Consider the following 27,093-nt stretch of genomic DNA (forward strand, 5'->3'; position numbering starts at 1 on the left):
GATTAAAAGTTTCAAGATTGTGAAGATGTCCATATGTCCCAATATAATCTACAGACTCAATTTAGTCACAAATTCCTAGCAAGCTATTTTGTAAATATTGACAAACTGATTATAAATTTTGTATGAAAAGTCAATGGCCCTAGAGTAGCCAAGAAAATAATCAAGAATAACAAAGCATAATAATTATCATTATGTATAATAAAAAGCATTATAATAAACAAACATTATAAGACTACAATCTTTAAGACAGAATGGATTAATTAAAAAAAATAGATCTATTGAGCTAAATAGAAAGAGCAGAAACAGACCCAGAAAAATATAGTCAACTGATTTTGAAAAAGGAGCAAAGCCAATTCAATGGAGAAAAGACAGTCTCTTAAAACAATTGTACTGGAGCGACTGGGTTTCTATATGCAAAAATAAACAAATAACAACCTAGAAATAGATGTTAAATTTTACACAAAAATTAACTCAAAAGAGATTATGAAACTAAACATAAAATTCAAAACTGTAAAATTTGTTGAAGGCAACAGGAGGAAATCTACATGACTTGGATTTGACTATATTTTTTTAAATGCAATATTAATAGCACAATCCATGAAAGCAAGCTAGTGATAAATTAGATTTTATTAAGATTAAAATTTTCTGCTCTGAGAAAGACACTGTTAAAAGAACATAATGAGAAGCTACAGATTGGAAAAATTATTTGCAAATACACATCTAGTAAATGACAAGTATCCAAAATACTCAGAGCAATCTTAAAACTCACCATTAAGAAAGTAAACAACCTAGTTAAAAGTGGCAAAAGTTCTAAATAGAAACCACATTAAAAAAAGATGTACAAATAGCAAATAAACATGTGAAAAGATGTTCAACATTATTTTTCAAGTAAGACTGCAAATTACAATCACAATGAGCAATTGACACATACTAGTTAGATGGATAAGATAAAAAAGATAAAAAAGAGAGAAACTGAGGAGAGAAAAACATGACAATAATAGCAATTATTGGCAAGAAATGCAGAGTAACTTGAACTCTCATTTATTGTTCGAGAGAATGAAAATTAGTTCAGTCATTTTGGAAGATAGTTTGACAATTTCTTACAAAACTAAACACATCCTTTAGATATAATTCAGCAATCATGCTCTGAGGTATTTACTCAACTGATTAAAAACTTACAAACACACAAAAGTCTGCATGTGAATGTTTATAAAACTTTATTCATAATCACCAAAAAATGGAAGCAACAAGATGTCATTTAAGAGGTGAATGGGTAAGCAATCATTAATATATACATACAATTGAATACTATTCAGCAATTTTTAAAAAAATTAAAATTAAAAAAAAAGCTTTAAGTGTTTAAAGAATACCTTCAAAGAAATATATAATACTTAGAAGCATTAAAAAAAAACTGGGTATTATAGATTGAAACTTTCTGCTTCCCCCCACCAATTCATATGTTTAAACATATCCTCCTATGATGTTACTTGGAGGTGAGCCCTTTGGAAGGTGACTAGGTGACTAGAGGGCAGAGAATAATCAGAATTATGAGTGATAACATTATACCAGGACACATTTGATTTCTAGGAATTTCACACAATTCCTAGAATACTGGTATTAGTAATATATATCTACACAAATATAATCCAAAGTTTAGCATCATTTATTTGATAATGCTGGTCATGTAATTAACATATGAAATAAGCCTAATTATAAGAGTTCTCTTTTTTTAAGGAGAGACAACAAATATTTTGAAATGTTGCAGGGCCCCTTGGAGAATTTCAAATTTAGCTTATAGTCAAAAGAATTCATTTAGAATTTGATTTGGGGAAGTTTTGTCAAAATATATTTTTTTAAGTCTGACAACACTTAAAATACAGTAAGATCACAGATCACTATAAAATTTAATAATTACCTACTAGCAAAACTTAACACTTTTAATAGTAATAAGATTTTACTCACATAATTAAAGACCTGAGTAAGGCAACATAAAACACAAAAAATTCATTCTGATATAAACAGAATTTCTGCTTTCTAGCAGATTACTTAAAAAGTAAAGAAAAAACATTTTGATATCTTATTATGATGAGCAGATCAAGGAAAAACATCCTTTTAGCAAATGAAAGGAAATTAAGTTTGTTTTACATAAGTACACTGTTGATATTAAAGCTTAATTTTTAAAACCCTTATAATAACAATTCCATTTCAGCCAGCTTGATTACACAAGATAAAATTCTCTTTTTTTTTTTCTTTGAGTCTTTCTTTCCGTATACATTTAGTTTGTTCTTCATTTTCTTCCTTCGTATTCTGAATAACCACAGGTTCTTGTTTAGGTAAAATCACTCTCATTTCCATTAGCAATAATGTACCTTCATTCCTCATACATTTTCTTAACCAAAACGCATCCTATTTTTCTTCAATTACATGTTAGAATTTTAACCCTTAGAAGCCTTCATTTCTAGTGAAAAATAAGCAATAACGAATGGTCCTTTCCATTAGCATTTGTAGATTGGCAAACTTGAAATTACTATTATTATAATTTCTAGAAACATGTACTTTTTCATAGAAAATTTCTCAGCATGGCACCAAATATGTCACCTAATAGACCCAAATATTTTTTTCCTCTATAATAAGAAATCAAGAGTAGAAAACCCTATTTCAGTTATTAATGTTTCACTATTTTATCTTACCCTATTTGGAAATGATCTAGATGCAAACTGCAGAATGTCACTCACCATTTGGCTCTACAGGGATTAGATCATAAGCCCCTGCAGTTGCTGACCTGCAACACATCCTGAAAAGTATTCAGGGTGGAGATCAGATATGTGGCACTCTGGTCTCTAGGGGAAAAAAAAAAAAAACCTGGCAGAACAGTCCTTCAGATAGCTAGATATTTTCAGAAGAAAATTTTCTAAACCCAGAAAATTCTTGCATCTTTTTCTACCTAGAACAGTACTAAAATCATAACAGAGACATCTGTTCCTTGCGACTAGCAGCAACCTTCTACCAAGATGTGTGTTTGATTTCAGGTACCCGCTTCACCAAAATTACAAAATTACATATACTGACCTCCTTGTCTCCCTGTTTGTAGCGGTTCCTCAGAGTTACCTAAGAGGCTGTTTCCTGGGCTATAGTCCTCAGTAAGTCCACCAAATAAAACAAGTGACAGATCTCACAGCAAACAGTTGTGCTTTTTTCTTTCAGTCAACAAGATATTTACTAAATTTCCATCATTAAATTTAATTTAGCACAAGTCTAAAATTTCAAGTTACCAAAAAGATTTTGGAAGGTATTTTTAAGTACATGTACCATAAAATATAATTGTTGCTAAAAAGTTTCTATCTGTAAAGTCTTATCCTGCTTACACCTATCCAAATTATTTTCTCCCAACAGTTATGTTTAGATCACCCACAAAATCTTTAAGAAACATTAGACAGAATCAGCCATTATTCTAATCTAACTTTGCTGACAAATTTCTAACAGAGATAACATGAAGTGATTAGAATAAAAGTTGTTTATTTGCATTATATTCAGTGTTGATATCTTTAAAGACATATCTGTTTTAATTAAACCAACAAATTTAAACTAACTTTTATTTACTGAAGATTACCCCAGATCATATGAATTTAAAAAGCATTTGGATTAGTTTCCACCAATGCCCTAACCTCACAAGTACTTGCCTTCAAATCAGCTCAATAGAATTCTTTTATAAAACATGACATATCTTACACACACACACACACACACACATACACATAACATATAGACTGATGTAAAGAGACTTCATAGTTACTAATTTTTTTGAAGATTTATAAGATTTCTCTCATTACCCTAATTTTCAAATACCTCCCTCCTTTTTTTTTTTTTTTTTTTTTTTAATTTTTTTGATCTGATGAGAAACTTCTCCCTTAAGTTTACTCACCAAAGAATGGCTATTATGTCGTAGAGAAGAGGGGCCTAGAAAATATATACCATAAAGTCACAGAATAAGTTCAGAAAATTCTGTTTCCAAAGTCCTGATTTTTTGAGAAGAATAATTGAGGTTTGGGTGGTTGGCTAAAAAATAATTAGAAAGCAGAGGAATTTTGAACTTCTAGAGTCATATCTTTGGCCCTGCTTGATTTACAAGAAAAAAAAGACAATTGTTTCCAGTTCCCAAAGAATTGGGTAGTAGCTTTTGTTTTAAGTATCTTTGATCTATTTAATTTTTATTAGCCTTTCACAATACATTTTTCAATGAAGGTATTTTGGAATTTCAAAAACTTTTGGAGCATTCAGCATAGTAATTAAAATAGATATTTCATTCTGTTTGTTTGATTTGGGAGCCCTTGCTTCTAAGTGCATCTATTTGGAAGTTCCTTATAGTGGCCATTGTAATTTTAGGTTGTTTGTAGTAAATCTTGCCATCTAAGTTTACCTGCATCTTCTGGGACTACAGTTATGAAACGTAAAATAAGCAGGTGTGCAGGAAGATGAAACACGCAAGTCTTGGGATAGAAAGGATTCCATTTCTTTTATGTAGGCCTTTTGTTTTCTCAGAGCTAAAGTAACACCTAAGCTCTTTGGTTTTCCCAAGATTTTCTTTTAGCAGTAACCTTTGCTTCTCATGTGCACATTAACAGAAACCAACAGTAACCGAGGAGCCAGAACTGTGGACACCAGAAGTAATCAAAGAACCCGGGACTGGGGACAGGACTGAACCAGCAGGGGATGGCAGGCTGATTCCAAACAAATGGAGAACCACAGCTGCCACCAGCAGTTCCCAATCAGGACTCTGGGGACAAAACCAGGACTGGGGTTTAGACTTTATTACAAACTGGCCAATAGGAGGCCCTGTGAGCACCATCAGCAATTGCCATCCTGGGCTAAATCAGCAGACTCCAGTAAGTGGAGACTGCAGACTGAGGCTGGGAAAAGGCTAAACCTGTGTTGCTGAACACAGGTGTGTGTGCCCTATGTGCAGTGAGGCCAAACAAACCAAAACTCTGGAATTTAGAGCAGAGAAAGGTTTTTTTGCCGAGGGCCAAGCAAGGAGAATGGGTGGCTCATACTCAGAAGGCCCAAACTCTCTAGTGGTTTTGGGGAAAGCAGTTTTATAGGCAAAATTTGGGGTGAGGGCTGCAGGGTGTGTGACTTTCTTCTGATTGGTTGGTGGTGAGGTCACAGGGCAGTCCTCCAGGAAAATTGTGCTCAGCCTGAAGTTACCATCCTCTACCTGCGTGGGAGTCTTATTTCGTGCAGAACTCAGACATATATTATTATGTGTATCCCTTGAGGAGGAACCAGAAGCCTGCTTTATCACCGCATTATTGTTTCTTGATGGCTCCTCCTTTGTTTCTGCATTCTCTCCCTTCCCTAATTAGTAACTGTTTGATCTAGGTCTAGGAGGCTGAAGCCTTTTTCCTACAAAGAAATATGGGATGCAGAAATGCTTTGTACCCAGGAGGGCACTGCAGGATCCTGCTAGGTTTCACCAGCAACCCCCACTAACTGGGAGCTGTAAATTGGAACCAAGATCCCTCTGAAGCAGTGGGAAAGACAATGAATTTAAAATGGGCTTTGCTGGTCCATGTATGCATTTTGTCGTCACAGATGCCTTCAGAAGTTTGCTTTGGTCTGACCTGGGGAAAGCAATTCTTTATTAAAACCATTTGGATCTTTTACCACAGTCATAAAAACCTAATAACTGTTCATTTTTGGTTTTGCTCATTTTGTTTAGCTGATGCTGAGATGGTAGGAAAGAGGGTGGAACAAAACCATTAGAAGAATGACATAGCAATAGAGGATAGGGCATAAAGTAGTTTGAACCAAGATGGCAGAAGATTTAACTTCCAGTAGAGCTTGAACCTTATTAAACCTTATTATAGGCTCATTGTAATACATTAGCTGCTAGATGACACACCCACTGGCACCATGGCAGTTCCCACACTGACCATAAAAGGCCACAAAGTGGGAGGGAGTCCGATTTCTGAAAATCCCTGCCCCTTCTCCGACATAGTTGGAATAATCATTCCCACTCTTTAGCATATGAAATTATCCAGCCCATAAAAACTAACCACCCCCACACCTTGTGGCCACTAAAACATCTGAGATGGCCTGCACTGTGTCTGTGGAGTGTGTATCTCCCTGAATCAATCTACTGTCACTTTGTTATATCTCACTCTTGAACTCTTTCCTGTGCAAGACAAGAACCTACTCTCTAGCAACAATGCTTCAAATTTTTATTTTTTCACAAAGATTAAGTATCAGGAAAATCTTGGAAAATCTTGGAAAAAGGGTAAGGGAAAGGCATACATTTGGTTACTATATATTTATACCTTTCTTAGACACATATTTTAGTGATGGTAAATTAAACTGGCCTTTTACCATCAATCTAGACTCCATTAAATGAGAAAACAATCCTATTACTATACACACACACACACACATACACATACACAAATATATATAAATATATATATAAATATAATTTTGGATAGTGTTTCATGCATCAAGAAATCAAAGTAATTTCACTGCACTAGGATTTAATAAAAAAAAGTTCTTTGGATAGCATCCTTTATGACTTTCTATATTAGAAACATTTTTTAGATAGACAATTTAGTACCTACTATGTTGTCTTGGTAATCAGATTTTTAGAAGACTGAACTCTGAGACTCAATGTGATATAGTTATTATTTTAATTTTTAGTGAAAAAAATATGTAGCTCTATGATTATATTTAAGGTAGACTGCCTCCTGATTAAAGCTACAGATACAAAGGAGATGAGTTCTAGTGAAACTATCACCTGTGAACCTTGTTAATCCACAAGAAAAAGTAAAAATATTTCAGTTAGGGGACCCAAAATAGACCATTTGTCCATGAAATGTAGCACAATCTAGACTCTGGAATTCTTACCTGGAATGTCCCAAACATTATTTGATCTTTCTCCTACTTTGCAATTAGAGATAGGCAGACTTACAAAGCTGGAAAGGTGAGTTTGGCTCAGTTGACCATGTGAAAAATTAAATATTCCCAGATGTCACTTTGAATTATTCTGACATTTGAAGTGTTTGTTCAAACAAAAATTATTTTCAAACAGGTGCAGAAAAATTCATTTACCAGATAAATGAGATCTTCTTTTTTCTTTGATTTTATGATCCTTTAGCATGTTTTTTGGACACCACCAATTCTCCTAAGTGGTCAGTTGACAACAGAAGAAACTCAGTGAACCTGTGATTATATGACAGTGCTAAAGGCTACCTTCTTTGTTTTTCACAGATGGATTTTTTTTTTCCATCAGTACAATAGAGCAGATCTATTGATGAAAAGGATCAGTAATGAGGTTAGAGCAGTGTATCTGTATATACTAGTCTGCTCCCAAATCTTGGGAAAGCTGTCAATATCAGGTGTCTTCTGCTTCACTTCCTAGTTAACTTTAGTCTTAATTCTCCAGTCTATTCAGAAGCCCAGTTGGGCTTTGGAACCTTCTTTAAATGAGAAACATGAATCCCAGGATAAATACCTTTAGGCTTTTCAGCACAAGGACTAGTTAATAGTACCTGATATGGTCCTTCCCATCTAGGTAGTGAAGAATTGTTTGAAGATGTCATTTACAGAAGGATTCTTGTCTAACTCTTTTTTTTTAACTGAGATTGTGCAAGTGTGTCATGAGTAAAACTTTTAGTGAAAGGTCTTATGTCACAAAGAAATTGGCTTTGGCTTTGTTCAAAAATTTTTGTTTTTGTTTTTATAGAACCTCACCAATATGCTAAAGTCTGTGAGAACAGATATATTCTCTTTCTTTTACTCATTTTTTAAAATGTTATTGTTTACTCATGTATCCCCAGTGCTTTGCTATAAAATAGATGCTTTATAAATATATGGCTGAGTGAATATATGCCTTCTTTAGATTCACTTTTAAACCTTGAATACAGATTCAGAATTGGATTCAGACTTCACTATTTTTATTCAGACCCTTCCATGCATTCATGCAATTTTTAGGTACAGTCACACACATTTACTTTTTAGGTCTTCCAGCAATACTGTGTGAGGGAGGAACGACTTTTCCTCTACCCTTCTAGGTCATTCTGGCTGGTCTAGAATTAAATTGATATGAGACAGATTAACAGGAGAAAATAAAATTAAAGTTTAATAGCATGTATATATTGGTGAGACCAGGAAAATGGAAGAACTCACCAAAATGGCCAAAGTTCTCACTTTAAACACAATCTTTAGCTAAAGACAAAAGAGGACGTTGAGCGTGAAGAAAGTCAGTCATGGGAGGTTCCCTGGAAGAACACAGTAAACAAGAATACAGTTGTTATGCAGATTTAAGTAATTGCTTTTTCCATTGATAAGAAGGGTTTTGTCATCTCCTTCTTCTTGGTATAGAGGGTGATAACCTTACAAATGGAGATACCCCTTATAAATACAAATATTTCTTATAAAAGGATAACCCTGCTTTGTATTTAGAATTTTTTCCAAATCTGCTCTTTCTTAGAAAATAAACAGCTTAAAATAATTAAAATGCCAGAGCTATATTTGGGGGTGGAAATTCTACTCCCCTACAACTGCAAGGAAGGATATTTTCAGTGTAAGATTAAGAACATGAAGCACAACTATGCTCTGTGATGACCAAGTAGCCATAGGCAGGATACAAACCTAGGTTTTTATAATCAGAGGTTCACGGTCAAACTATAATGTATTCTAAAAAGAGTATACAGAGTCAAGAAGAAGAGTGGATCATTATATTCTTTAACGCTATTGTTGAGAGAAGAAAAGTGCACAATGTAAAAGTTGAGAATTATGCTTTATTTAATGGACTTCCTGAGGACTTACACTCAGAAGGCAGATTTGCAGATAGCTCTGAGGGAATGCTCTGAAGAGGTAAGGGAGCAGCCAAGATATATAGACACTTTTGCAACACAAACCAGGTAGTCAGAGTGGTGCCAACTGGTGCCTGCCAAGGCCCTATGACCGGCAAACTTCCAGACCTTAGGCATCTGCATACTCCTTCTCAGAAGATAAGGTACATTTCTTTCTGAGTCACATCAATCCTAGCAAGATCAACTGCCCTGGGTAATGTCTAAATACACAATGAAAAGTTCCAGACCAATTGGTCTATCTCAGCCCTATGTCTCTGTTTTATCAGTCATAAATCCCACAGCTTCTTCATGAACCCTAACCTTCTTACCTCACCAGCAACTGTTACTCCAGAGGGGAAAGTTCCTGTCTTACCTTAAAGAGAAGAATTCAGATGGGAGACAAAAGTGTTGTGTAGAGAAAATTTAAAAATTTTATTAGCAAAGCAAAAGTGCACCTCCAAGAGTGGGAGTCAGGCTGATCCAAGAGAAGATGGCAGCCTGGGTCTTCCTTGGTCCCCTGTCTTGCACCCTTGCTTAGGGGTGGTCTCTTGATTGATTGATGACTCTTGCCCCTGGAGTGCTTAGTCATGCCCATTCCCCTCTGCACATGTCCTTACCCATAATGCACACAGAAAAGCCCAAAGTGGGGGGGTTGTTAAATAGCAATGCTAATTATATTACAATGAGCATTGGGTCATGTCTGGTTAGGTCCTTGTGGCTACCATGCTGTCATGACCATCCAATCCCAGCCAGCTTCTTGCTGGCACTCATTTAGAGGAAGTAAAGCCCCTCATGCTGAAGGTGGGTATATCACCATCTTCCAGACCAACCTCCCTCTAATCCTCCTTATCTGCCTAGTGCCCCAGCTTGTCTATCTGCCTAACACAAAACTTGTGCACGAACTGATCACACAGCTCCCAATCCATTTTGTTCACCGACTCCTCCCCCAATGAAAGAACTTGCACCTTGATCCCGGTGCTCACATGGGCAACTCTCATCTGTGTGGCTGCTGTTGTCTATGTCAATGCACTTAAACTCTTCTTCTATTTTCACTCTTTGTCTTTGGTAAATTCTCTTACCACCCATGACATCAGCCTGCCTTGTCCCATGACAGTCAGAACATCAAAAGATTACTATGAATTAAAGGAACCAGACGTCTCAAGTTAATGTATTTAGCCTTTCTCTGTGTATGGGAAGATTCAAGACTCTGGGCTCACTGAAGTCATTCCTTTGATATGCACTTTAACTATCTAGCGCCAGTATCTTGCTTTTTTTTTTTTCCCCCATCCTGGATACCCTCAGGGTGCACAGTCAGGGTGAATGCAGTGGTTGATGGCTTGATGGCTGCAGCATCCTTTGCTTACTGATAAAGCACCTGTCATTCTTCCTCCACAGTATCAAGGAAGCAATGAAGTAGTAAGATTAAGTTAACAAAAGGAGAAACCCCTGATGGGGTTAGGTTTTGAACTGGAGAGAGAGAAGGAAAGTTATGACTAACCCTGTGTGTTGGACTGCATGCCATGTGAGAATTCCTATAACCTAATACTCCGATAAATTTCGGGTTTCGAATTATGACTTTGCCATTGCCTAGGGGTTTAAATCAGACACTGGAGAATGTGACTGGCTCAAATAATCTTATACTTATAGCTACCTAAACTTTTAGACAAAATAAAATAAGTACCATGGGTATTTCCGACTCCAACAGGGCTCAGCTTTAGCTGCAATGTGGTTGCTTGGCTGGAATGCTATACCTCCAGTGGAGAAGAACGTCACAGCACTCCGTGAATTAACCAGGTACAGATGCATAATCTCCAATCTAATATTGGAGACAAATGAAGTGAAGGGACTCAGTGATACCATAAAAAGTATAAGAGGTAGGACTGCATGTCAAGGAATTCTTTTATTGAGATCATTCAGAACATTATGTGAAACCTTACCACAACTCCTTCTCCATTTCATTCATGATCTGGGTCCACTTTAGAAGATTTTCTTTAAGTGTATTTCTATGAGTTGGCTGACAAATACCTTGTTGATGTTCTAGATTCAGGGTTTCCCACAGATAGATGAACCTCCATACGTTGTAACTAGTTGGGACAGTCCCATTTTACAACTCTTGTCTTGTCACATCAAGCTTAGAATTTGTTAGTTTTTTTTTTTTATGTTTAACAAAGTACAAATGCAAGTATAAATGCAATAGTAATAACTGAGGTTTGTAAACTTAGCAATAATTAAATAATAAATAATAAACCTCCACTTTGGGCTTTCAACTTCTGCCATGTTCTTACTAATAATGTGAGACATTTGCATCCTGAATGAAGTTTTCAGTCTTATAACTGGTCAAAGCTAAAAGCTAAACAGGAATTATCTACTCTCCTTTCTCTAACCCTTTCCAGATGCAACATAACTAGCATCTCTCTTTCAAGAATGGCATAAAAAATTCTTGCTCATAAAGTAATTTTGGAACCAAACAAGACACTGCACCCCTTTTCCAAATACAAAGACCACGCTGTGTCTCCTGCCTTTCGTTTGTAGAAAAGCTGAAATCTCCCAGGCTTCCGTGAGTCATTACAGAGCAAGGTTGAGCACTTAATGATTAAGGCAATAGAGCCACAGACTTAGTGTCTGATGCAGATTTCTGAGTCATTTTACAGACACTATAACTGCCACCAGAGATAAAAAGTTAAAGAATAAAATACTGCCATTTGCTGCAACATGGGTGGACCTGGAGATGGTCACTCTGAGTGAAGTCAGGCAGAAAGAGAAAGAAAAATACCATATGACATTACTCATATGTGGAATCAAAAAAAAAAAAAAAAAAAGACACAGGAGGGGAGGTTATAGCTCAGTGACAGAGCGCAATAGACTGCATGCTTAGCATGTATGAGGTCCTGGGTTCAGTCCCCAGTACCTTCATTCAAATAAAGAAAGAAATAAATAAACCTAATTCGCTCCCCTCCAAAAAACAAACAAAAAACACTTAGAATAAAAAAGACAAATGAATTGATTTACAAAACAGAAATAGACTCACAGACATAGAAAATAAACTTCTGGTTACTGAGGGGTAGAGGATAGGAAAGGATAAATCTGCAGATACCAACTACTATATATAAAATAGATAAACAACAGGTTTATACTGTAGAGCATAGGGAACTATATTCAATGTCTTATAGTAACCTACAATGAAAAAGAATATGAAAATAAATACCTGTGTGTTTATGTATGACTGAGACTCTATGCTGTACATCAGAAATTGACACAATATTGTAAACTGACTATACTTCAATAAAATTTGTTTTAAAAAAGTTAACTACATGATGACCAGACTGCAGCCATGACATAAGCAATTCCATCTTGAGCAAGACTCAGCCTGTGGCCAGCACAATTCCCAGAACTGACCTCAAGATAAAGGAATTAACACTACTGCTCATAATAAACTATATCTGTGTGAGTATTGGAATAATTGTAGTTTGCTCTGCCCGTATATGTAAGTAGGCAACTAAAATTGTCAGCAAAGAGATGATGCAGACCCATGTCAACATCTTCTACTCTGAGAATATGGACCCCTATGTGAACAAGAAGGATTTACACAAGACAGACCTTTGTGATCCCATAGAAATGGAATAATATCTGACAAATGGGGGTTTGTAAGCAGTGACGTTACCCCTTTCCTCTTTATTGCTACTCGCTTATACCTTCATCAGATGCTTCATCACTAAGTAACATTTAAGCTAACTCCTGACTTTTGCTCTACTGAATGTACACAGTGCTCTGCCTAATGTGTTGATTCCTTTCATGGATTAAAAGTAATAAAAAATGAAGAATTAAGTAGTTAAAGAATGACTGAGTCTCTATCCTCACCTTCCCCCTTAGTAAATGTGCAACTGGACCCCTCGGGCAAGGGAGCATCCAGTTGCAGGAAGACTGTGTGGGCAAGACAGGGAAGACAGAGGAAGATCAGAGGTCAGCAGGTCTGTACACAATGGAAAAATGACAAAGAATCTGATCTCCTACCTTAATGATTAACTGAGATTGTTTCCTCTTTTTCCGCTTAAAAATTATGGCTGAGCAGAATCTTTGGAGTCGGTCTCTGGACACAAGTCCACCTTCTCCCCAGATTGCCAGCTTTTCTGAATAAACTACCTTTTCTTTCTACTGACACTTGTGTCTCAATTATTGGTTTTTGAGTGGTGAGCAGCCCAACGAGTTCAGTAAACAATTCTGTTCAGATATGAGCCAATTTGTCCACAGCTAAGTTCCTGTATTCTCAGGGGTAGTGGGAGAAGGATTTAGGATGAGACCAGTGCAGAAAAATTCTGCACCAACCAGCAAGTGCATGGCCCCTGATTTAGCATTTGAAATACATGAAAACACCAGGCCCAGAGTTGAGAGGGTGGGGAAAACATTAAGAATTATAAACTAGATGTGTATGGAATATATTTGGGAAATAGGGCTCCAGTAGTCTTGTTTAGGAATCTCTGAAACCCTAAATATTTAAAACCTGAATATTGTTGCCTTGGGGGTTTTGTCTTTTACTGAATGATATGAGATTACTCATTTATTTTTACTGGTAATAATTTTTTTTAAATGTTACAATAAATCCTTTAGGTAGTAATATATTAAATATGATTATACAATTTTAATGAAAAATAACATACTGAATTTGTTTCTTAAGAATGGTAAAGCTAAATGAGTAACTTTCTCCTAATGTATGCTAAAATTGATGATCCACCATGGGCACTAAAGTGACACCACTGATCAAAAGAAAATTACAAGAACAAAAATGCTAAAGTGATAATATTAGCATCTAATTCCTGTTAAACATTATTTTAAGATGATTGTACTCAAAGGATTTAACACATGCAGCTACAGAAGATGCATATAGGGAAATCATGACTTTTCATTGAGATCAAATGATTGTTCTTCTAAATCAATTCTACCTATTTTGATTAAAAGGTTTTTTTTTTTAATTTACAAAATGAAAAATGATTGCTACTAGGGTGTTAACTTCATGAGCAGAAGACTACTTTTGCAAGTAGTTAAATATGCTAGACTTCTACCCATACTATCACATAGTTAAATAGAAAATTAGTGATTTCTAATATTGGCTAGATTTCATACTTTGAAAGTCAATGCAGTTAATACAATATTCAGATATCATGATGATACTACAATTGCAAAATTATAAATTTTGACAATGAAGATAAAATTATCTTTATAATGATTATATGAATACATATTTTAGAGAAGTATATTATAATAGTGAAAGCAATGATACCACTGAATTAAGTACTCTCAGAGCAGAAACTCAAAATTGATTATGAATATATAATACATAATCATATCCAAATAAACTTTGATAGTCTACCTTAATATTTACTGGAATTCTACTTCATTTAAAATCAAAGTTTGAGGTTGTCAAAAGTTATAAACGCTGCTATTTACATAAAGAAACAGAACACAATATTTTCTGTCAAGTATGATGCAGAATCCCCAAGCAGTCAGATAGTATACAATTTTTTGCTTCACAATTGTCTCTCAGATTATAGAAAAGTATGAGCACTTGAAAAAGTACTTTGCAAATTCACCTAAATATCAGAGTGGAATGATCTCCTTTGGGCCTATATGGGTTCTCTTTGGAACTTCATTATTTTAATCTACTGGGCACATTATATTAAAATGCTACATTTAACCATTGGTATTATGTCCAGAATTCCTTTACTTTTGAGTAATGAGATGTCAAAAGTAGTTGATTAAAGGGATACCAGTATTACTCTCATCCTATTGCCATTTCGTAGACTTTCAGCCAAGACTCTTGGGTCTTTGTAGGCTCCAATTAATGGCAAGAATTTAAGATTTTGCTATAAAAAAATCAAAGAAAGAATTTATTCATCTCTCCTTTTCTCAGAAGTCTTCCATATATTCATATTTTAATTATTCTCCTTTACCCTCAGTGAAGTAATTTTTAAGCATAGATTATTCTTTTCAAATGCAACACGCCTCTCATGAAAAGAAAGCTCTATTCATAATCGTAGGAGGAGCTCCCTTATCTTGGCTGGTAAACTAGTTTTCCTCAGCTAACACCCCAGTGACGGAGTGGCTGCCAAGGTGATTTTGTGATATGACCTCCCCCATCACCAGGGTGCACCAGCGTACGTACGCTGCCCTGAAGAGCCTCCGAACCAGCAGTTACACAGATGTGAGAGTGGCCCAGCTACAGCATCTGGTGCCCACTGAGCCATAACGTTCCTTGCATGTCATCTGGAACCACTCTGCTAGTTAGTAAAGGCTAGACTATAATCATTAATATATGAATGGCATTTTTTTTTAATCCTGGAAAACCTAAGATTAAAAAATTCACCCTGACTAACCAGAATCCCCAGTCATGCTCATCTGCTAGGATTCATGCTGAGCTGCACAGCCCCTGATGCACCAAGTTCTCTCATGTCTCAGAGAGAGTAACTGATGAGCATTAAAAAAAAACAAACTACAAAAGAAGTTTTCTCTTTCATTCATTTACTTACTTAGTCATCTGGCCAACAAGATTCTATAAAGTGCCCAAGAATGTCATCCATTGTGCTAGATAGAGCCAGGGGTGTTGCATTGAGTAAGACAGATATGGTTCCTACCCTTCCTATTTAGTGACTAGAGAAAAACTAGTAAACTTCTATCACAAAAAAAGCTTGAAGAGTGATGACAGAGAATACAAATACCTAGGCAGGGGTCCATGGCGGGGTGACCTATCCAACACGAAGCAATGGTAAGGGTTACATGGTGGGGAAGTGGGGAAGTGGGGAAGTGATGTGAAACTGTTTACATTTTAAAAAACATTCCATATCACTGCGTGGAGAATTAACTGAGGAAGAGCCCGGACAAAGGAACAAAATAGATACTTAATAGCCTGAGCCCATAGAGTGGCGTATCCCGTCCATCTAACAACACAAAAGGAATCTAATCTATTTAAAACTGAGAATTATTATTCTATTTGGAAACATGCATGATTAATTGCGTATTTTTATATTGGGTAATATATTAAAATTGAAAGTAATTCACTTTTTCGTATTTTTACTTATTTATATAAAGAGATCTTTGTCACAATATAAGCCTTGGAAATATGAGCTGTGTTATTTTTTTTTTCTCTTGCAAAAGCTTTGTAATTCAAACACATCTGATTTATATTGATTTTAAATTTAGCACTGAGAGAGAACACTTACATGCTCTATAACATTCTTAAGCATCTCAAATAAAATTAGAAGATGAATTGGTATTGTTTTTACAGTTGTAAATTAGATGACTCACCAGGTAGGAAAAATGACTCCATGATGATTGGCTAGTTTATAACTTGAATTGTAAGTTAGGCATCATGATGGTTTCCTGTCACAAAATTTGTGGTCTAGCATTAGATTATGTACTCTTATCTGGTGCTCAATTAGACAACAAAGTACTGAGTCATTTAGTGAGTAAAATTCAAGAAGCAGCAGCTGGCTTTTCCACAAATTATGGTGGTTGTGTACTGTGCTGTATTTCTCTTTACAGAACCTTCTGTTTCATAACCTGCTCATTACAAACCATGTAGCACTAAATTTCCCCATTTTTACATCCTCACACTGCTTTGAATTGCATTTTACAAGACCCATTATGTTCTAGAATAGAAGATTGCTGATAGACATGGGTATTTATGAAACCTTCTTTTGCTGAAAGAAATGGGGTCCAGGGCGGTGGTCAGAGAACTTCAATTAGAAGCACTTTATCTATTTTGAGTCCTAAATCTCTAAGTCAAGTTGTCATGAGAACATCTTACATTTATGTACTGTTGAGTTTTGAAGACGGTATTATTTTCTCAGGCAACTGCATGTATTTATGTTCAATGGTTTTATAGGCAAATGTCTTCCTTCATGGATAGTCACATATACTTATTACATTCTCACTGGACGCCAAGGACACTACATATGGTACTGACGGGAAATCTCCAAAATATTGGACTTGGCCCATGATGGCAAATATTTGTACTTTTGGTAGAAATAACTCTTCACACACATACAATAGCAATGTATTTTTGTGTGTATTGTATACTTGTTTATATTGTATTTGGAATAATGTACATTTTCTTATTGCTGTCTTCCTCACTAGATTATAAGTTCCATGGAAACAGTGGCCATGATTCTTTTTACAAACCCCCGAAACCCCAGGTCTATAAGCACTATTTGCACTCAGCATAAAACGGGCATCCTAAAATTGGGCTGGATGCTTATGGAAAGGAATTTGGAGAACTTAGAGTAAAGTAATACATTTAAAGAATACATTTTAACATATTATCGAAACCTGGAACCTACAAGAAACCAGTTAATGGGAGATAAGTTATTTAAATCTGAGATTAGAACAAATGCAGAAGGAAATGTTCTGCTACAGATACACAAACCAATTTTTCAGTTCAAATCGTTGTGGGACAGGAACTGTAAGACAAAAAAGAGAAGAATAAAGCACTGAGCAGTGCAGGAAGAAATGTTAAAAATAAAAAATAATACATTAACAGAACATTGAAAAGTCTCAGTAATGGTAGGATAAAATTTTATATAGATTTTCAGTCAAGAAAAAGGGGAAATTGCTACTAATATTCCGATGTAAGTAACATACACTTAGGTGAGAAAATTATGTGCTGTATATTCTAGCACTGAAATAAAACTTTTTTTTCTTTTGTATGCAAATATCTCTATTTAAGAAATATCTCCAGTTACTGTTCAGATAGATATTTAAACCAAAGGGAAGTTTCCCACCAGTATTTTTGGACCTAGAGTAAACAATCGTAACTTCAGCAATATCGTACGACATAACCTACTATCCCAACGTCAGCAGCGTTCCAGACTTTAATGAAAAATGGCCTTCAATCACAGTTCACTCTTGATTGTGGTGGTGATGACATGGCTGTTGGAAAACTAGGTTCTGAGTCACCCAGGAGTGCACTGTGTACCCATGAGATGCTGGGTAATTTACACTTGGCAAAGAGCAGTGAGATGACAAGAAACAACTTGAATGAGCAATAAGAGGGGAAGTAATAATAATGCTGGGTCAGACTAGCCTTGAGTTGATACCCGGTGGTCAGATGCTTCCCTCACCAGCATGGTTATTTGGGGGAAAGAACATAGGAAGAATGTGGTAGACTAGACGGTGGTCCCCCCCTCCACCCCTACTCCATGTCCGAATGTCTCCTAATCTCTGGTACCTGTGAAACTGTAACTTCGCATGGCGAAAGGGACCTTGCAGATATGACTAAATTAAAAATTTTGAGATTGGAAGATTATTATGGATTATCCGGGTGGACCAAATGCAATCAGTAGGCCTCTAATAAGAGGCAGTTAGATGGTCATAGAGTCAGAAGAGATTTGAGGATAAAAGCATAAGTCAGAGACAGAGACAGTGATTGGAAGATGTTACACTGCAGGCTTTGAAGACGGAAGGAGGGACCAAAAGTTGAGGAATGTGGGTGCTACTACAAACTGGAAAAGGCAAGGAAACAGACTGTCCTTCAGAGCTTCCAGAAAGAATAACAGAGGTAGAGCACTAAGGCAATATATCCTGAACTGCTCACTGTCACAGGAGAGGGACGAATAAAAGAGAATTCAAATTGGTAGAGGTAAACAAAGAAACTCCTTTTATTAAAGCATCGCGAAGACTTAGCAGGAATTCTGCAGTAAAATCTTCATGTCTTGGCTTCAATATGTAACATGCATTTGATATGAACAGAAATATTTAACCTCACTGAATGTTAGTTTTACCATTTATTAAATGGGATTGATAATAGTATCTACCTCACTAGGTTTATCTGAATAATAATAGATAATAATAATTGTAAAGTGGTTAGTGTTGTGGTAGGCACAAGCATTGTAATAAAATAATGAGGATCATTTCAGAGTATGAGATTAACAGATACGCATGACCATATATAAAATAGATAAACAAGGATTTACTGTACAGCACAGGGAACTATATTCAATATTTTGTAATAACTTATAATGGAAAATAATAAAAAAAATATATACATGAAGATAATGAAGATGATAATAGACTTGATAGAAAGTAAAATTATCTCTTTTTTTGGTCATTATCCCTATTTTTTTCTGTTTAAAGAGATAATCTTTTCACAAAAAGAATGTTTAAATTGTGTCATTAAGGCATAAAAATTCTAGTCATAATGCTAATTCACCTCCTTTTAAAACATTCAGACTTGGATCCTGCACTCATTCAACAAATATTTATCAGGAAAAAAAATCAAATATTTACCGAACATTTAATAAATGCCAGATACTATGTTAGACAGAGCCTGTCTTTAAGATGCTTATCCTCTGGAAAAGAAATTTATTCATGAATAATTGTTGCAGCAGTGGTCTAAAAAGTACAGATTAATGGCATTATGACTGTCATGAGGAAACTGAATAGAGAGACAAGAATTAGCAACAAAAGATGTGAGATGAGGGTGGTGACATGTCAGAGGTCTTGGAAACCACTTTCATGTTTTCCTTTTAACCTCAAAGACAGGACTTAAGAAGCGAAGTGACATATCAAGTTTGTAATAACTTTGGCTCTGGGGGGAGCTGGTATTGAAATTCTAGGTGAGGGAGTGAGATACTGATGCTTTGAACTGGGCGTGGTGGCCATGGGAACAGACAAAAGTTAGAGGAGCAGGGGGAGGAGGAGGGAGCGTCAGGGTTCTTTTTCCCCCAAGCAACTGAGAGGAGAAAACATGGAGGAAACAAAAGTTAAATGATTACATGTTTAAACTTTTCTGTTTAAGGGGCCTGAGCACTATCCAGGGGGATGTGTCAAGTTGAACACACATATCCAGAGCTCAGGAGGATACCCGAGTAGCAAATATAACTTATTTGATCTCAACAGAAAAATAAAATAAACATGAAGTTGAAGCCAGACTTCGGATTTGCTGTGTCAGGAAGGGAATGCAGAATTAAATGAAATCAAGGTTGAGATCTGTACTCTGAGACCCTTCAATAGTTATCGTTTTCCTAAATGAAGTGTTAGAATGTGTGGAACCCAAAAAGGGCACTTGGAAGACCTGTAATTGGAATACGAGAAGATGCTGGAGAGCCTAAGTTCTTGGAAATCCAAATGAAGACAAATGTGTAAGTAAAGATGTGTGGCCCAAAGAGTTAAGTAAAAGATAAAGATGTTAATTGAACAGAAGTTAGAGTAAATGAGGAAAAAACGTACTGGAATTTTAGATGGAAAGAACAGCGGGCACAAAATCTTTATGACGTTTAGGTTACAACACATGGGGTGGTAAAACGGGACCAGAAGAAAGAACTGGAAAAGAGGCTGGAGGTGTAACCAAGAGACCACGTGCTGGCGCAGTGGCTTTTCTAAATATCAAATATGATGAAACTGTTAACGTTGGGTGTGTCCCAATTGTATCTGCATTTTAGAAAGATTACCCTGATTATTATGACAATATTTTGGGAAATCATTTGCAGTGAGAAAGGGTGAGTTCTAAGCCAATTTCAGTAAATCAGGCAGTAGTTTAAAAGGCACAAAATAAGTCAAACTTGTAAGAGAGGATGAGGAGGGTCAGACTGGAGAGTTAACACTTCTCGACCTGGTGAAGGACTGACTGAGAGAAGGAGGCAAAGGAGGCAGGGCTGTCAACGTTGAGTCTTGCATTTTCACTTGGTACAAATGAGGGTGGACCATCACCAGTCACCAAGATATGAAGCAGAGAAGAATATTGTTCATCCATTTTTTGAGCTGCCGTGATGTTCAAGGCACCGGGGATACAACTAGTGAATACAACAGGCAAAATTACTAACTTTATGTTTACATAGGATGGACAAGAAGAGAGTACCATTTTGTTTGCCTCCTGTTGATAAAATAACATCTCTACTTTGGTTAAACAAACTGAATGGCTCTTTGGGAGAGAGGTTTGAAACGGAGAAGTTCTCTTACACAGTTCAAAATTTTAGATGCAGCTTTTGCAGAATAATTGCAAGGAAATCAACATTAAATAAGTTAATAACTGAAAAAATGGATGTTATTATATGGAATAATCCAAATATTCTGAAGCTACTGAGATAGGAAGTAAAGGGCAGGGCACAGCCATTCAAGGAATTACACAGCAATTAACACCAAGATGGCAGAAAATTCAACTCCCAGAAGACCTTGAAGCCCAAGATGGCAGGAGATTTGACTTCCAGTAGACCTTGAGCTTCATTATAGGCTCATTGTAATATATTAGTAGAGTGAATGACATGCCCACAGGCACCATGACAGTTCCGAGGCTGACCCCATAAAAGTTCAAAAAATGGGCAGTGGCCCAGTTTGTAGGAATCCCCACCCCTTCCCCAACGTAGTTGGAATAATCCTCCTACTTGTTAGCCTGTGAAGTTACTGAGCCCATAAACACTAACAGCCCCGCACGTCCTGGCCATTCTCCCTTCTGAGTGAGATGGATGGCACTCTGCCCATGCAGTGTGTATCTGCTTTTACTTTGAACTAAGCACACAACCCACACACCCTGTGGCCTTTCTCTTGCCTTCTGAGACAGCCTGCATTGTTTATGGAATAGGTATCTCTCTGAATAAATTTATTTTTTCTCAACTGTGGCTCGCCCTTGAATTCTTTCCTGAGCAAAGCCAAGGAGCACACTTGGTGGGGCGTGTCCCAGGGACTCAACTGAGACCTGAAACACAGCCATTCTCTCCTGCCCTGTTTTCCTGTGTCACTACCTCAGACATGACATCTGCCTTAAATATGCATCGTATTCCACCTGCCTCGCCCGTACACACAGGTGAATGGCCAATAATCGTAAACCAGATGTATTTCAGCTCCGTCATGATATTCATGAAGGACTTTCTCCCATTGCACTTCACTTTCCTCCTGGTTCTTTATACTCCAGTTTGGTCTCTCCTTCTACTTCTGATTTTTGTCCTTAGGGCTTTGTATTGGCATTGGCTTACTCTGTCTTTTATTCTCAATGTTTTGACACCTGCACAGTCTGAATCAGTTTCACCAGGCCAGCTCTTACGGCAGTCACTGTACCCTCACTGTGCCCTTTTAAGGCCAAACCTCAAGAATTCCAAGTTGCACTGTCTTTAATACTTAGCTAAGGAGACTTCGGGCAAGTCGTGTCTGAGTAAATCACAAAGGACATTTTCTTCTTTACTCCAGCACTGGTCAAATATTTATTAGCATAGCGGGTTTCATTTGACATTCCTAACTAAATCATGATGGAGAGAATTTGGGTACAGACCAAAGAGAAGTAATAAAAATGATTAACAACCAAAGAAATGAGCAGTAGGAGAAAAGGCTAAAGAAACCAGATTGGTAAGGTCTAGAGACAAGAATGTTAACACTCGAGGGCAGGGACGTAAGGCCATCAATAATGGTGGAAACCAGTGTTCTTTCCAGGAAGTAACAGTGCGGGTAGAATTCATAGCAAAGCATTTGGCCTGAGAAAGGATTTTAATGGATTGTGACGGTTACTTCTTTTCTCTGTAGCTTCTCAGTGATGCTGTGATCTTTTCCCTATTAAGGGCATACATCTTTACAGACAATTCTTCTGCAATGTGTAAAGAAAGGCAAAGAGGGATATATGGAGTATTTGGAACCTCTGATAGCACATTAAAAAGGACGTTCGCAGCTGGCTATCTGCAAGTATCCGTAATGTTTCACTACATAAATGTGATTTGGCAACCGATATAGGCGGAAAATATTCTCTCAATTAAAAAAAAAAAAGTTTGACCATTCTTATTTAAATATCTTGGGCTTCTAATCACCTCAAAGCTATCATTATGCTACAAAGGTCATAAACTTCTTGACTTTTAAAATGTCTCTCATGCATTCTTAACCTTAGGGAAAAATTCCATTGGTATCAGGTAGCAGAATGTTTGAAAAAAAGCAACAAAGGAAAACTCAAACCTAAAATGTATCTGTTTTTTCTTCTATAACATTATGAAAAAATATTCAGCCAAATTTCGTTTTTGTCCTGATCCTTTTATTGAAATGTAGGCATTTCGTTGTATATAGTATCTACATTTAAAGAAAACATATCAATATTTTTGCAATCCCAGGTACAATCTTAGTACCACACATTAAAATACTTAAGCAGCCATTTGTACACATAGAAGCAAAGAAGGATATTAAACAGTTTACTTACTGATTTTGGAAATTACAGTAATTCTATACTCAGCATATTCATGGTGCATTGATGCCATTTCTGAACACATAATTATGGCTATTTGTAAGTTTTTTCTAACAGACCGATTAATATTTTTATTTTCTTTACAAAGTACTTCTGTAAGGCTGTTACATGAATTTTGTACTGGGCTATGGAATCAGAGGTCACGTGAATGTTGAGGGCGCCTGTAAATCATTCTGCGCTCAAATTCACTTCACTGCAGTCAAGGTAACAGAACAATACTCACCGTACTTAAGAAAGCACTGTGCAAAATCAGCTAGTCAGAAATTCCGCATGATGTTATCAGCATCTTTTGAAGTGCCTCTCTCCATATTACCACCATGTAGCGAAGCTGGCATTAATCCACTAAGAATGCTGGTCTCATTGCACAAGAGTCTTAGCCCTGAGGAGTTAGAAACAGAAATCTGCCCCCTTTAAAGATTTAATAAAGATGTTTATAAACTGTAATTTCATAAAACCAATGCTTAACAATATCAGATTCAAGAAAAATTATCCTCCTTACCAAGGCCATTGTCTCTTGGATGAACTTAGATGGAAAACTTAGATGGACTATTGATACTGGAAAATGCATGCTTGGTGTCCATATGTATTTTCTCCCGGTGACAAGATCCCTGATTTATTAGTGAGCCTTTTTGGTATAAGTATTTGTCCCATCAGTGAGCTCTCTTATAAGCTCTCAGGTTCTCTGTGTCCTTTGTGAACCAACTTTGAGTAAGAGAATAACAAGAAGAAACATAAAGGGAAGCAAACCCATTGAAAAATTGTGTTTTAAGTGCTTAATATGCAAACATTGGATGAGTTAATGAGATAATACAATGCAAAAAGTAAAAATACAATAAAAAGTAAAAATATTACTAAGGACTACACTGAGGAGTGTACACAAGTTGGAAAAATAAAATATGCACAAATGAACCAATCAGTTACTTAACATTTACTGAACACCTACTGTTTGCAAGGCAGTGCGGTAGAGAAATCATCTCCATCTTCTCACTGAATTTTTGCAATAACATTTTGGAGTATTTTTTATTGTTGCCATTTTGAAGATTGAAAAGGCTCAGGCTAACTTTTTTAAGATCACAGAACCAATAATTAGTGGATTTGGTTTTTAAGCACATTTGTGTCCAGTGCCTGGGCTCTCTTAGGAATACTACGCAGGTCTCCCTTACTAATTAAGCAATGAACATTATTGGAAATTATATAAAAGGAAGAGACAGCCTTCTGCTAGTAGATGAGTTCAACTCATCTTCCTCCTAGGTTTTATTTCCCTATCTTCTTAATGACAGGATTGTTGCTAGGTGTCCGTAATGTTTCCTTTCTTTTCTAGAATTTAGGAATTCTACAATTCTCCAGTCCACATATAGACGGAATTGACTGGCATAGTGTTTCTTACAGAAGCAAGAGCCAAGCTTACCCTTGAAGCGTGGGAGTACCAGGACTGGGTAAGAAAAAGCCAATGGAATATTTTTTTCTGGTTTCAAGTTCAGCAGCAAGAAGATGTAGGAAAGAGGTACATGTAACTTGAAGAGTGTGTGTTTGTTTGGGCAGAAGCTAATACAGGTGGCTAGGTAATGTGCAGTCACACTTCAGACAGGTTTGGAAGCCAGACTGAGTAGTCCTAATATGAAACAAAAAAAATGTGAGTAAGGAGTTCAGCATTTTAGAAGGAGCCTACAGTGAAATGGAGAGCATTTGAGACAGTTATTCCTAAATCAAGGAGAAGGAAGAAGAGAAATGAATATAAGGCCCTTAGATTTTATAAATAGAAATCAGTAGTGCCTCAAAGTTATTCCTCAGAACTCTGTTCTCCGCATTGTTATACAGCTGTGGATGTTTTTAGTGCAGTATAGTTAATTTACAATGTGATGTTAGTTTCTGGTGTACAGCATAGTGATTCAGTTATACATTTTACATATATATATATTCACATTATTTTTCAAGATAGGATATTACAAGATATTGGATATAGTTCCCTGTGCTATGCAGTATGACTTGGTGTTTCTCTGTTTCATATATGGTAGTTAGTATCTGCAAATCCCAAACTCCCAATTTATCCCTCCCCACCCCCTTTCCCCCTTTTTGTAAATATATTTATTTGTGTCTTTTTTTTTAGATTCCACATATAATTGACATCATATGGTATTTTTCTTTCTCTTTCTGGCTTACTTCACTTAGTAGACAATCTCCAGGTCCATCCGTATTGCTGCAAATGGCATTATTTCAATCTATTTTATGGCTGAGATCTTCTTTATCCAGTCATCTGTTGATGGACATTTAGACTGTCTCCATGTCTTGCCTATTGAAATAGTCCTGCTGTGAACATTGGGGTGCATTATCTTTTTGAATTAGTTTCCTCCAGATATATGCTCAGGAATGAGATTGCTAGATCATACAGTAAGTCTACTTTTAGCTTTTTAAGCAATCTCCATACTGTTTTCTGTTGTCTGCACCAAATTCCATTCCCACCAACAGTGTAGGAGGGTTATAGTTGTGTTTTTATGTCTTGCTCCATTTACTAGCCATACATATGGTGTAAAATATAACTAGCCTTCCTTCAAGATTCCTGTTCTGTTTTTTTTTTTTTTTTTTGTCTAACCCAGGTGCAACCTGTATTTATAGTCCATTCCCCCCTGTTGCTTCAAATCACTATTCAAGTTTTCAACAGTCACTTTCTCATGGATGCTGACTTCTCTCCAGCCTTCTTCAACATCTTCAGGTGATTTGTAAACTTTCCACATCCTAGTCCCTAATGAAAATTCTAACCACTGCCGTATTCACAACTCCCCTCTATTAATCATGTTTTGCTTTATATCCCCATGGACAGAGATCCTTTGAACAAACAGTTGTGATTGTAACTCTGCCTAATCATGTACCATCCTAATAGCTGTGTCATTTCAAACTGATAAATGCTGATAACATATGAGGCAATTAAACATTTTCCTATGCCAAGATCAATCAATGTCGTGTCTTAACCTTAGCATATGTACAATTATCCCACATACGATTATTTGAGAACCTCTTCCTGTTTTAAACTTGACAATTTGCAATTTGTATCTCACATGTATTTAAGAAAAAATAGTTATTGAATCAAAGTTTGTATTTTATATGCATTTAAGAAAAATAGTTTAGCAGCTATGAAACTATTTGACAAGATATCTTGTTCTGCACAAGTGAATTTCATTTAGACTATGTTTTTCATTATTTTCCTGGATTTTTCAAGTAGGCTCAGATAATGACAATAGCATGTCACTCTCAATAAACTACCCTTAAAGCAGATGACTTCTCTCTTCTCTTGAGATACTCATTGCATAATGCAGAAGGTGACAGAAATAATTAAAATGAATGACTCTCTATCCAATCAAACGAAATTGATCTTCTGGAATTTTGATATTTTTCCTATGCCGCTCATGATTTTTGTAAGAGCAAATCAAGTGTGCATTCTCTCGACAGGAGTGAAAAGAAACTTCTATATGGCAGTTTAGAGTAACTAGTTGATAAAATAATGCAGGGGTTTCAAATCATCAATGGCTGTGTTCCCGCTGTTACACAAACACAATTGAAACGTATGGCCCTAGATATTGGCAATTGGATAATCTTACTAAATTGAAAGAAGGTCTGCCACTTTTATGAGCACAAAACTAAATTCTTCTGAAAAATAATGTTGAGAAGCAAAAAAGAAAAATTTTGTAATTTAAATTATGTGCTAAAGCTGTCTGCTTGCTGAGGCAAACATGTATATCTGTAGCAACTTCAGTCGAGATGACCTAGGTACTTCCAGAGAATAAGTTATTTCATTGACTGGAATAAGATTTATTATCACTATTTTATTGATTGATAGGTTTTTTGGGAAAAAGTTCCCTGTAACTACAATTTCCCAAGTTTTAGTTTTAGCCGTGTCACTTACTTATTTATCTAATTGTCCAAAAAATGAGTTGATGTATATAACAACATTTCTTCAATGTGTGTGTGTTTAATATAGGATAACCATCTTAAGGTTACCAAGTTGGTGATTTATTTGCCCATTTTCAAGATGCATCACTAACTCATTTATGTACT

At 36.1% G+C, this 27,093-nt stretch overlaps 1 pseudogene; it reads right to left on the reverse strand.

Moving 5' to 3' along the window:
- Nucleotides 1-20,427: 20,427 nt before the first annotated feature.
- Nucleotides 20,428-27,093, reverse strand: part of LOC123617163 (ras-related C3 botulinum toxin substrate 1 pseudogene) — a 30,619-nt pseudogene continuing 23,953 nt past the window's right edge.

This window comes from Camelus bactrianus, chromosome 8 (genome assembly GCF_048773025.1).
Source record: "Camelus bactrianus isolate YW-2024 breed Bactrian camel chromosome 8, ASM4877302v1, whole genome shotgun sequence".
Taxonomy (NCBI): domain Eukaryota; kingdom Metazoa; phylum Chordata; class Mammalia; order Artiodactyla; family Camelidae; genus Camelus; species Camelus bactrianus.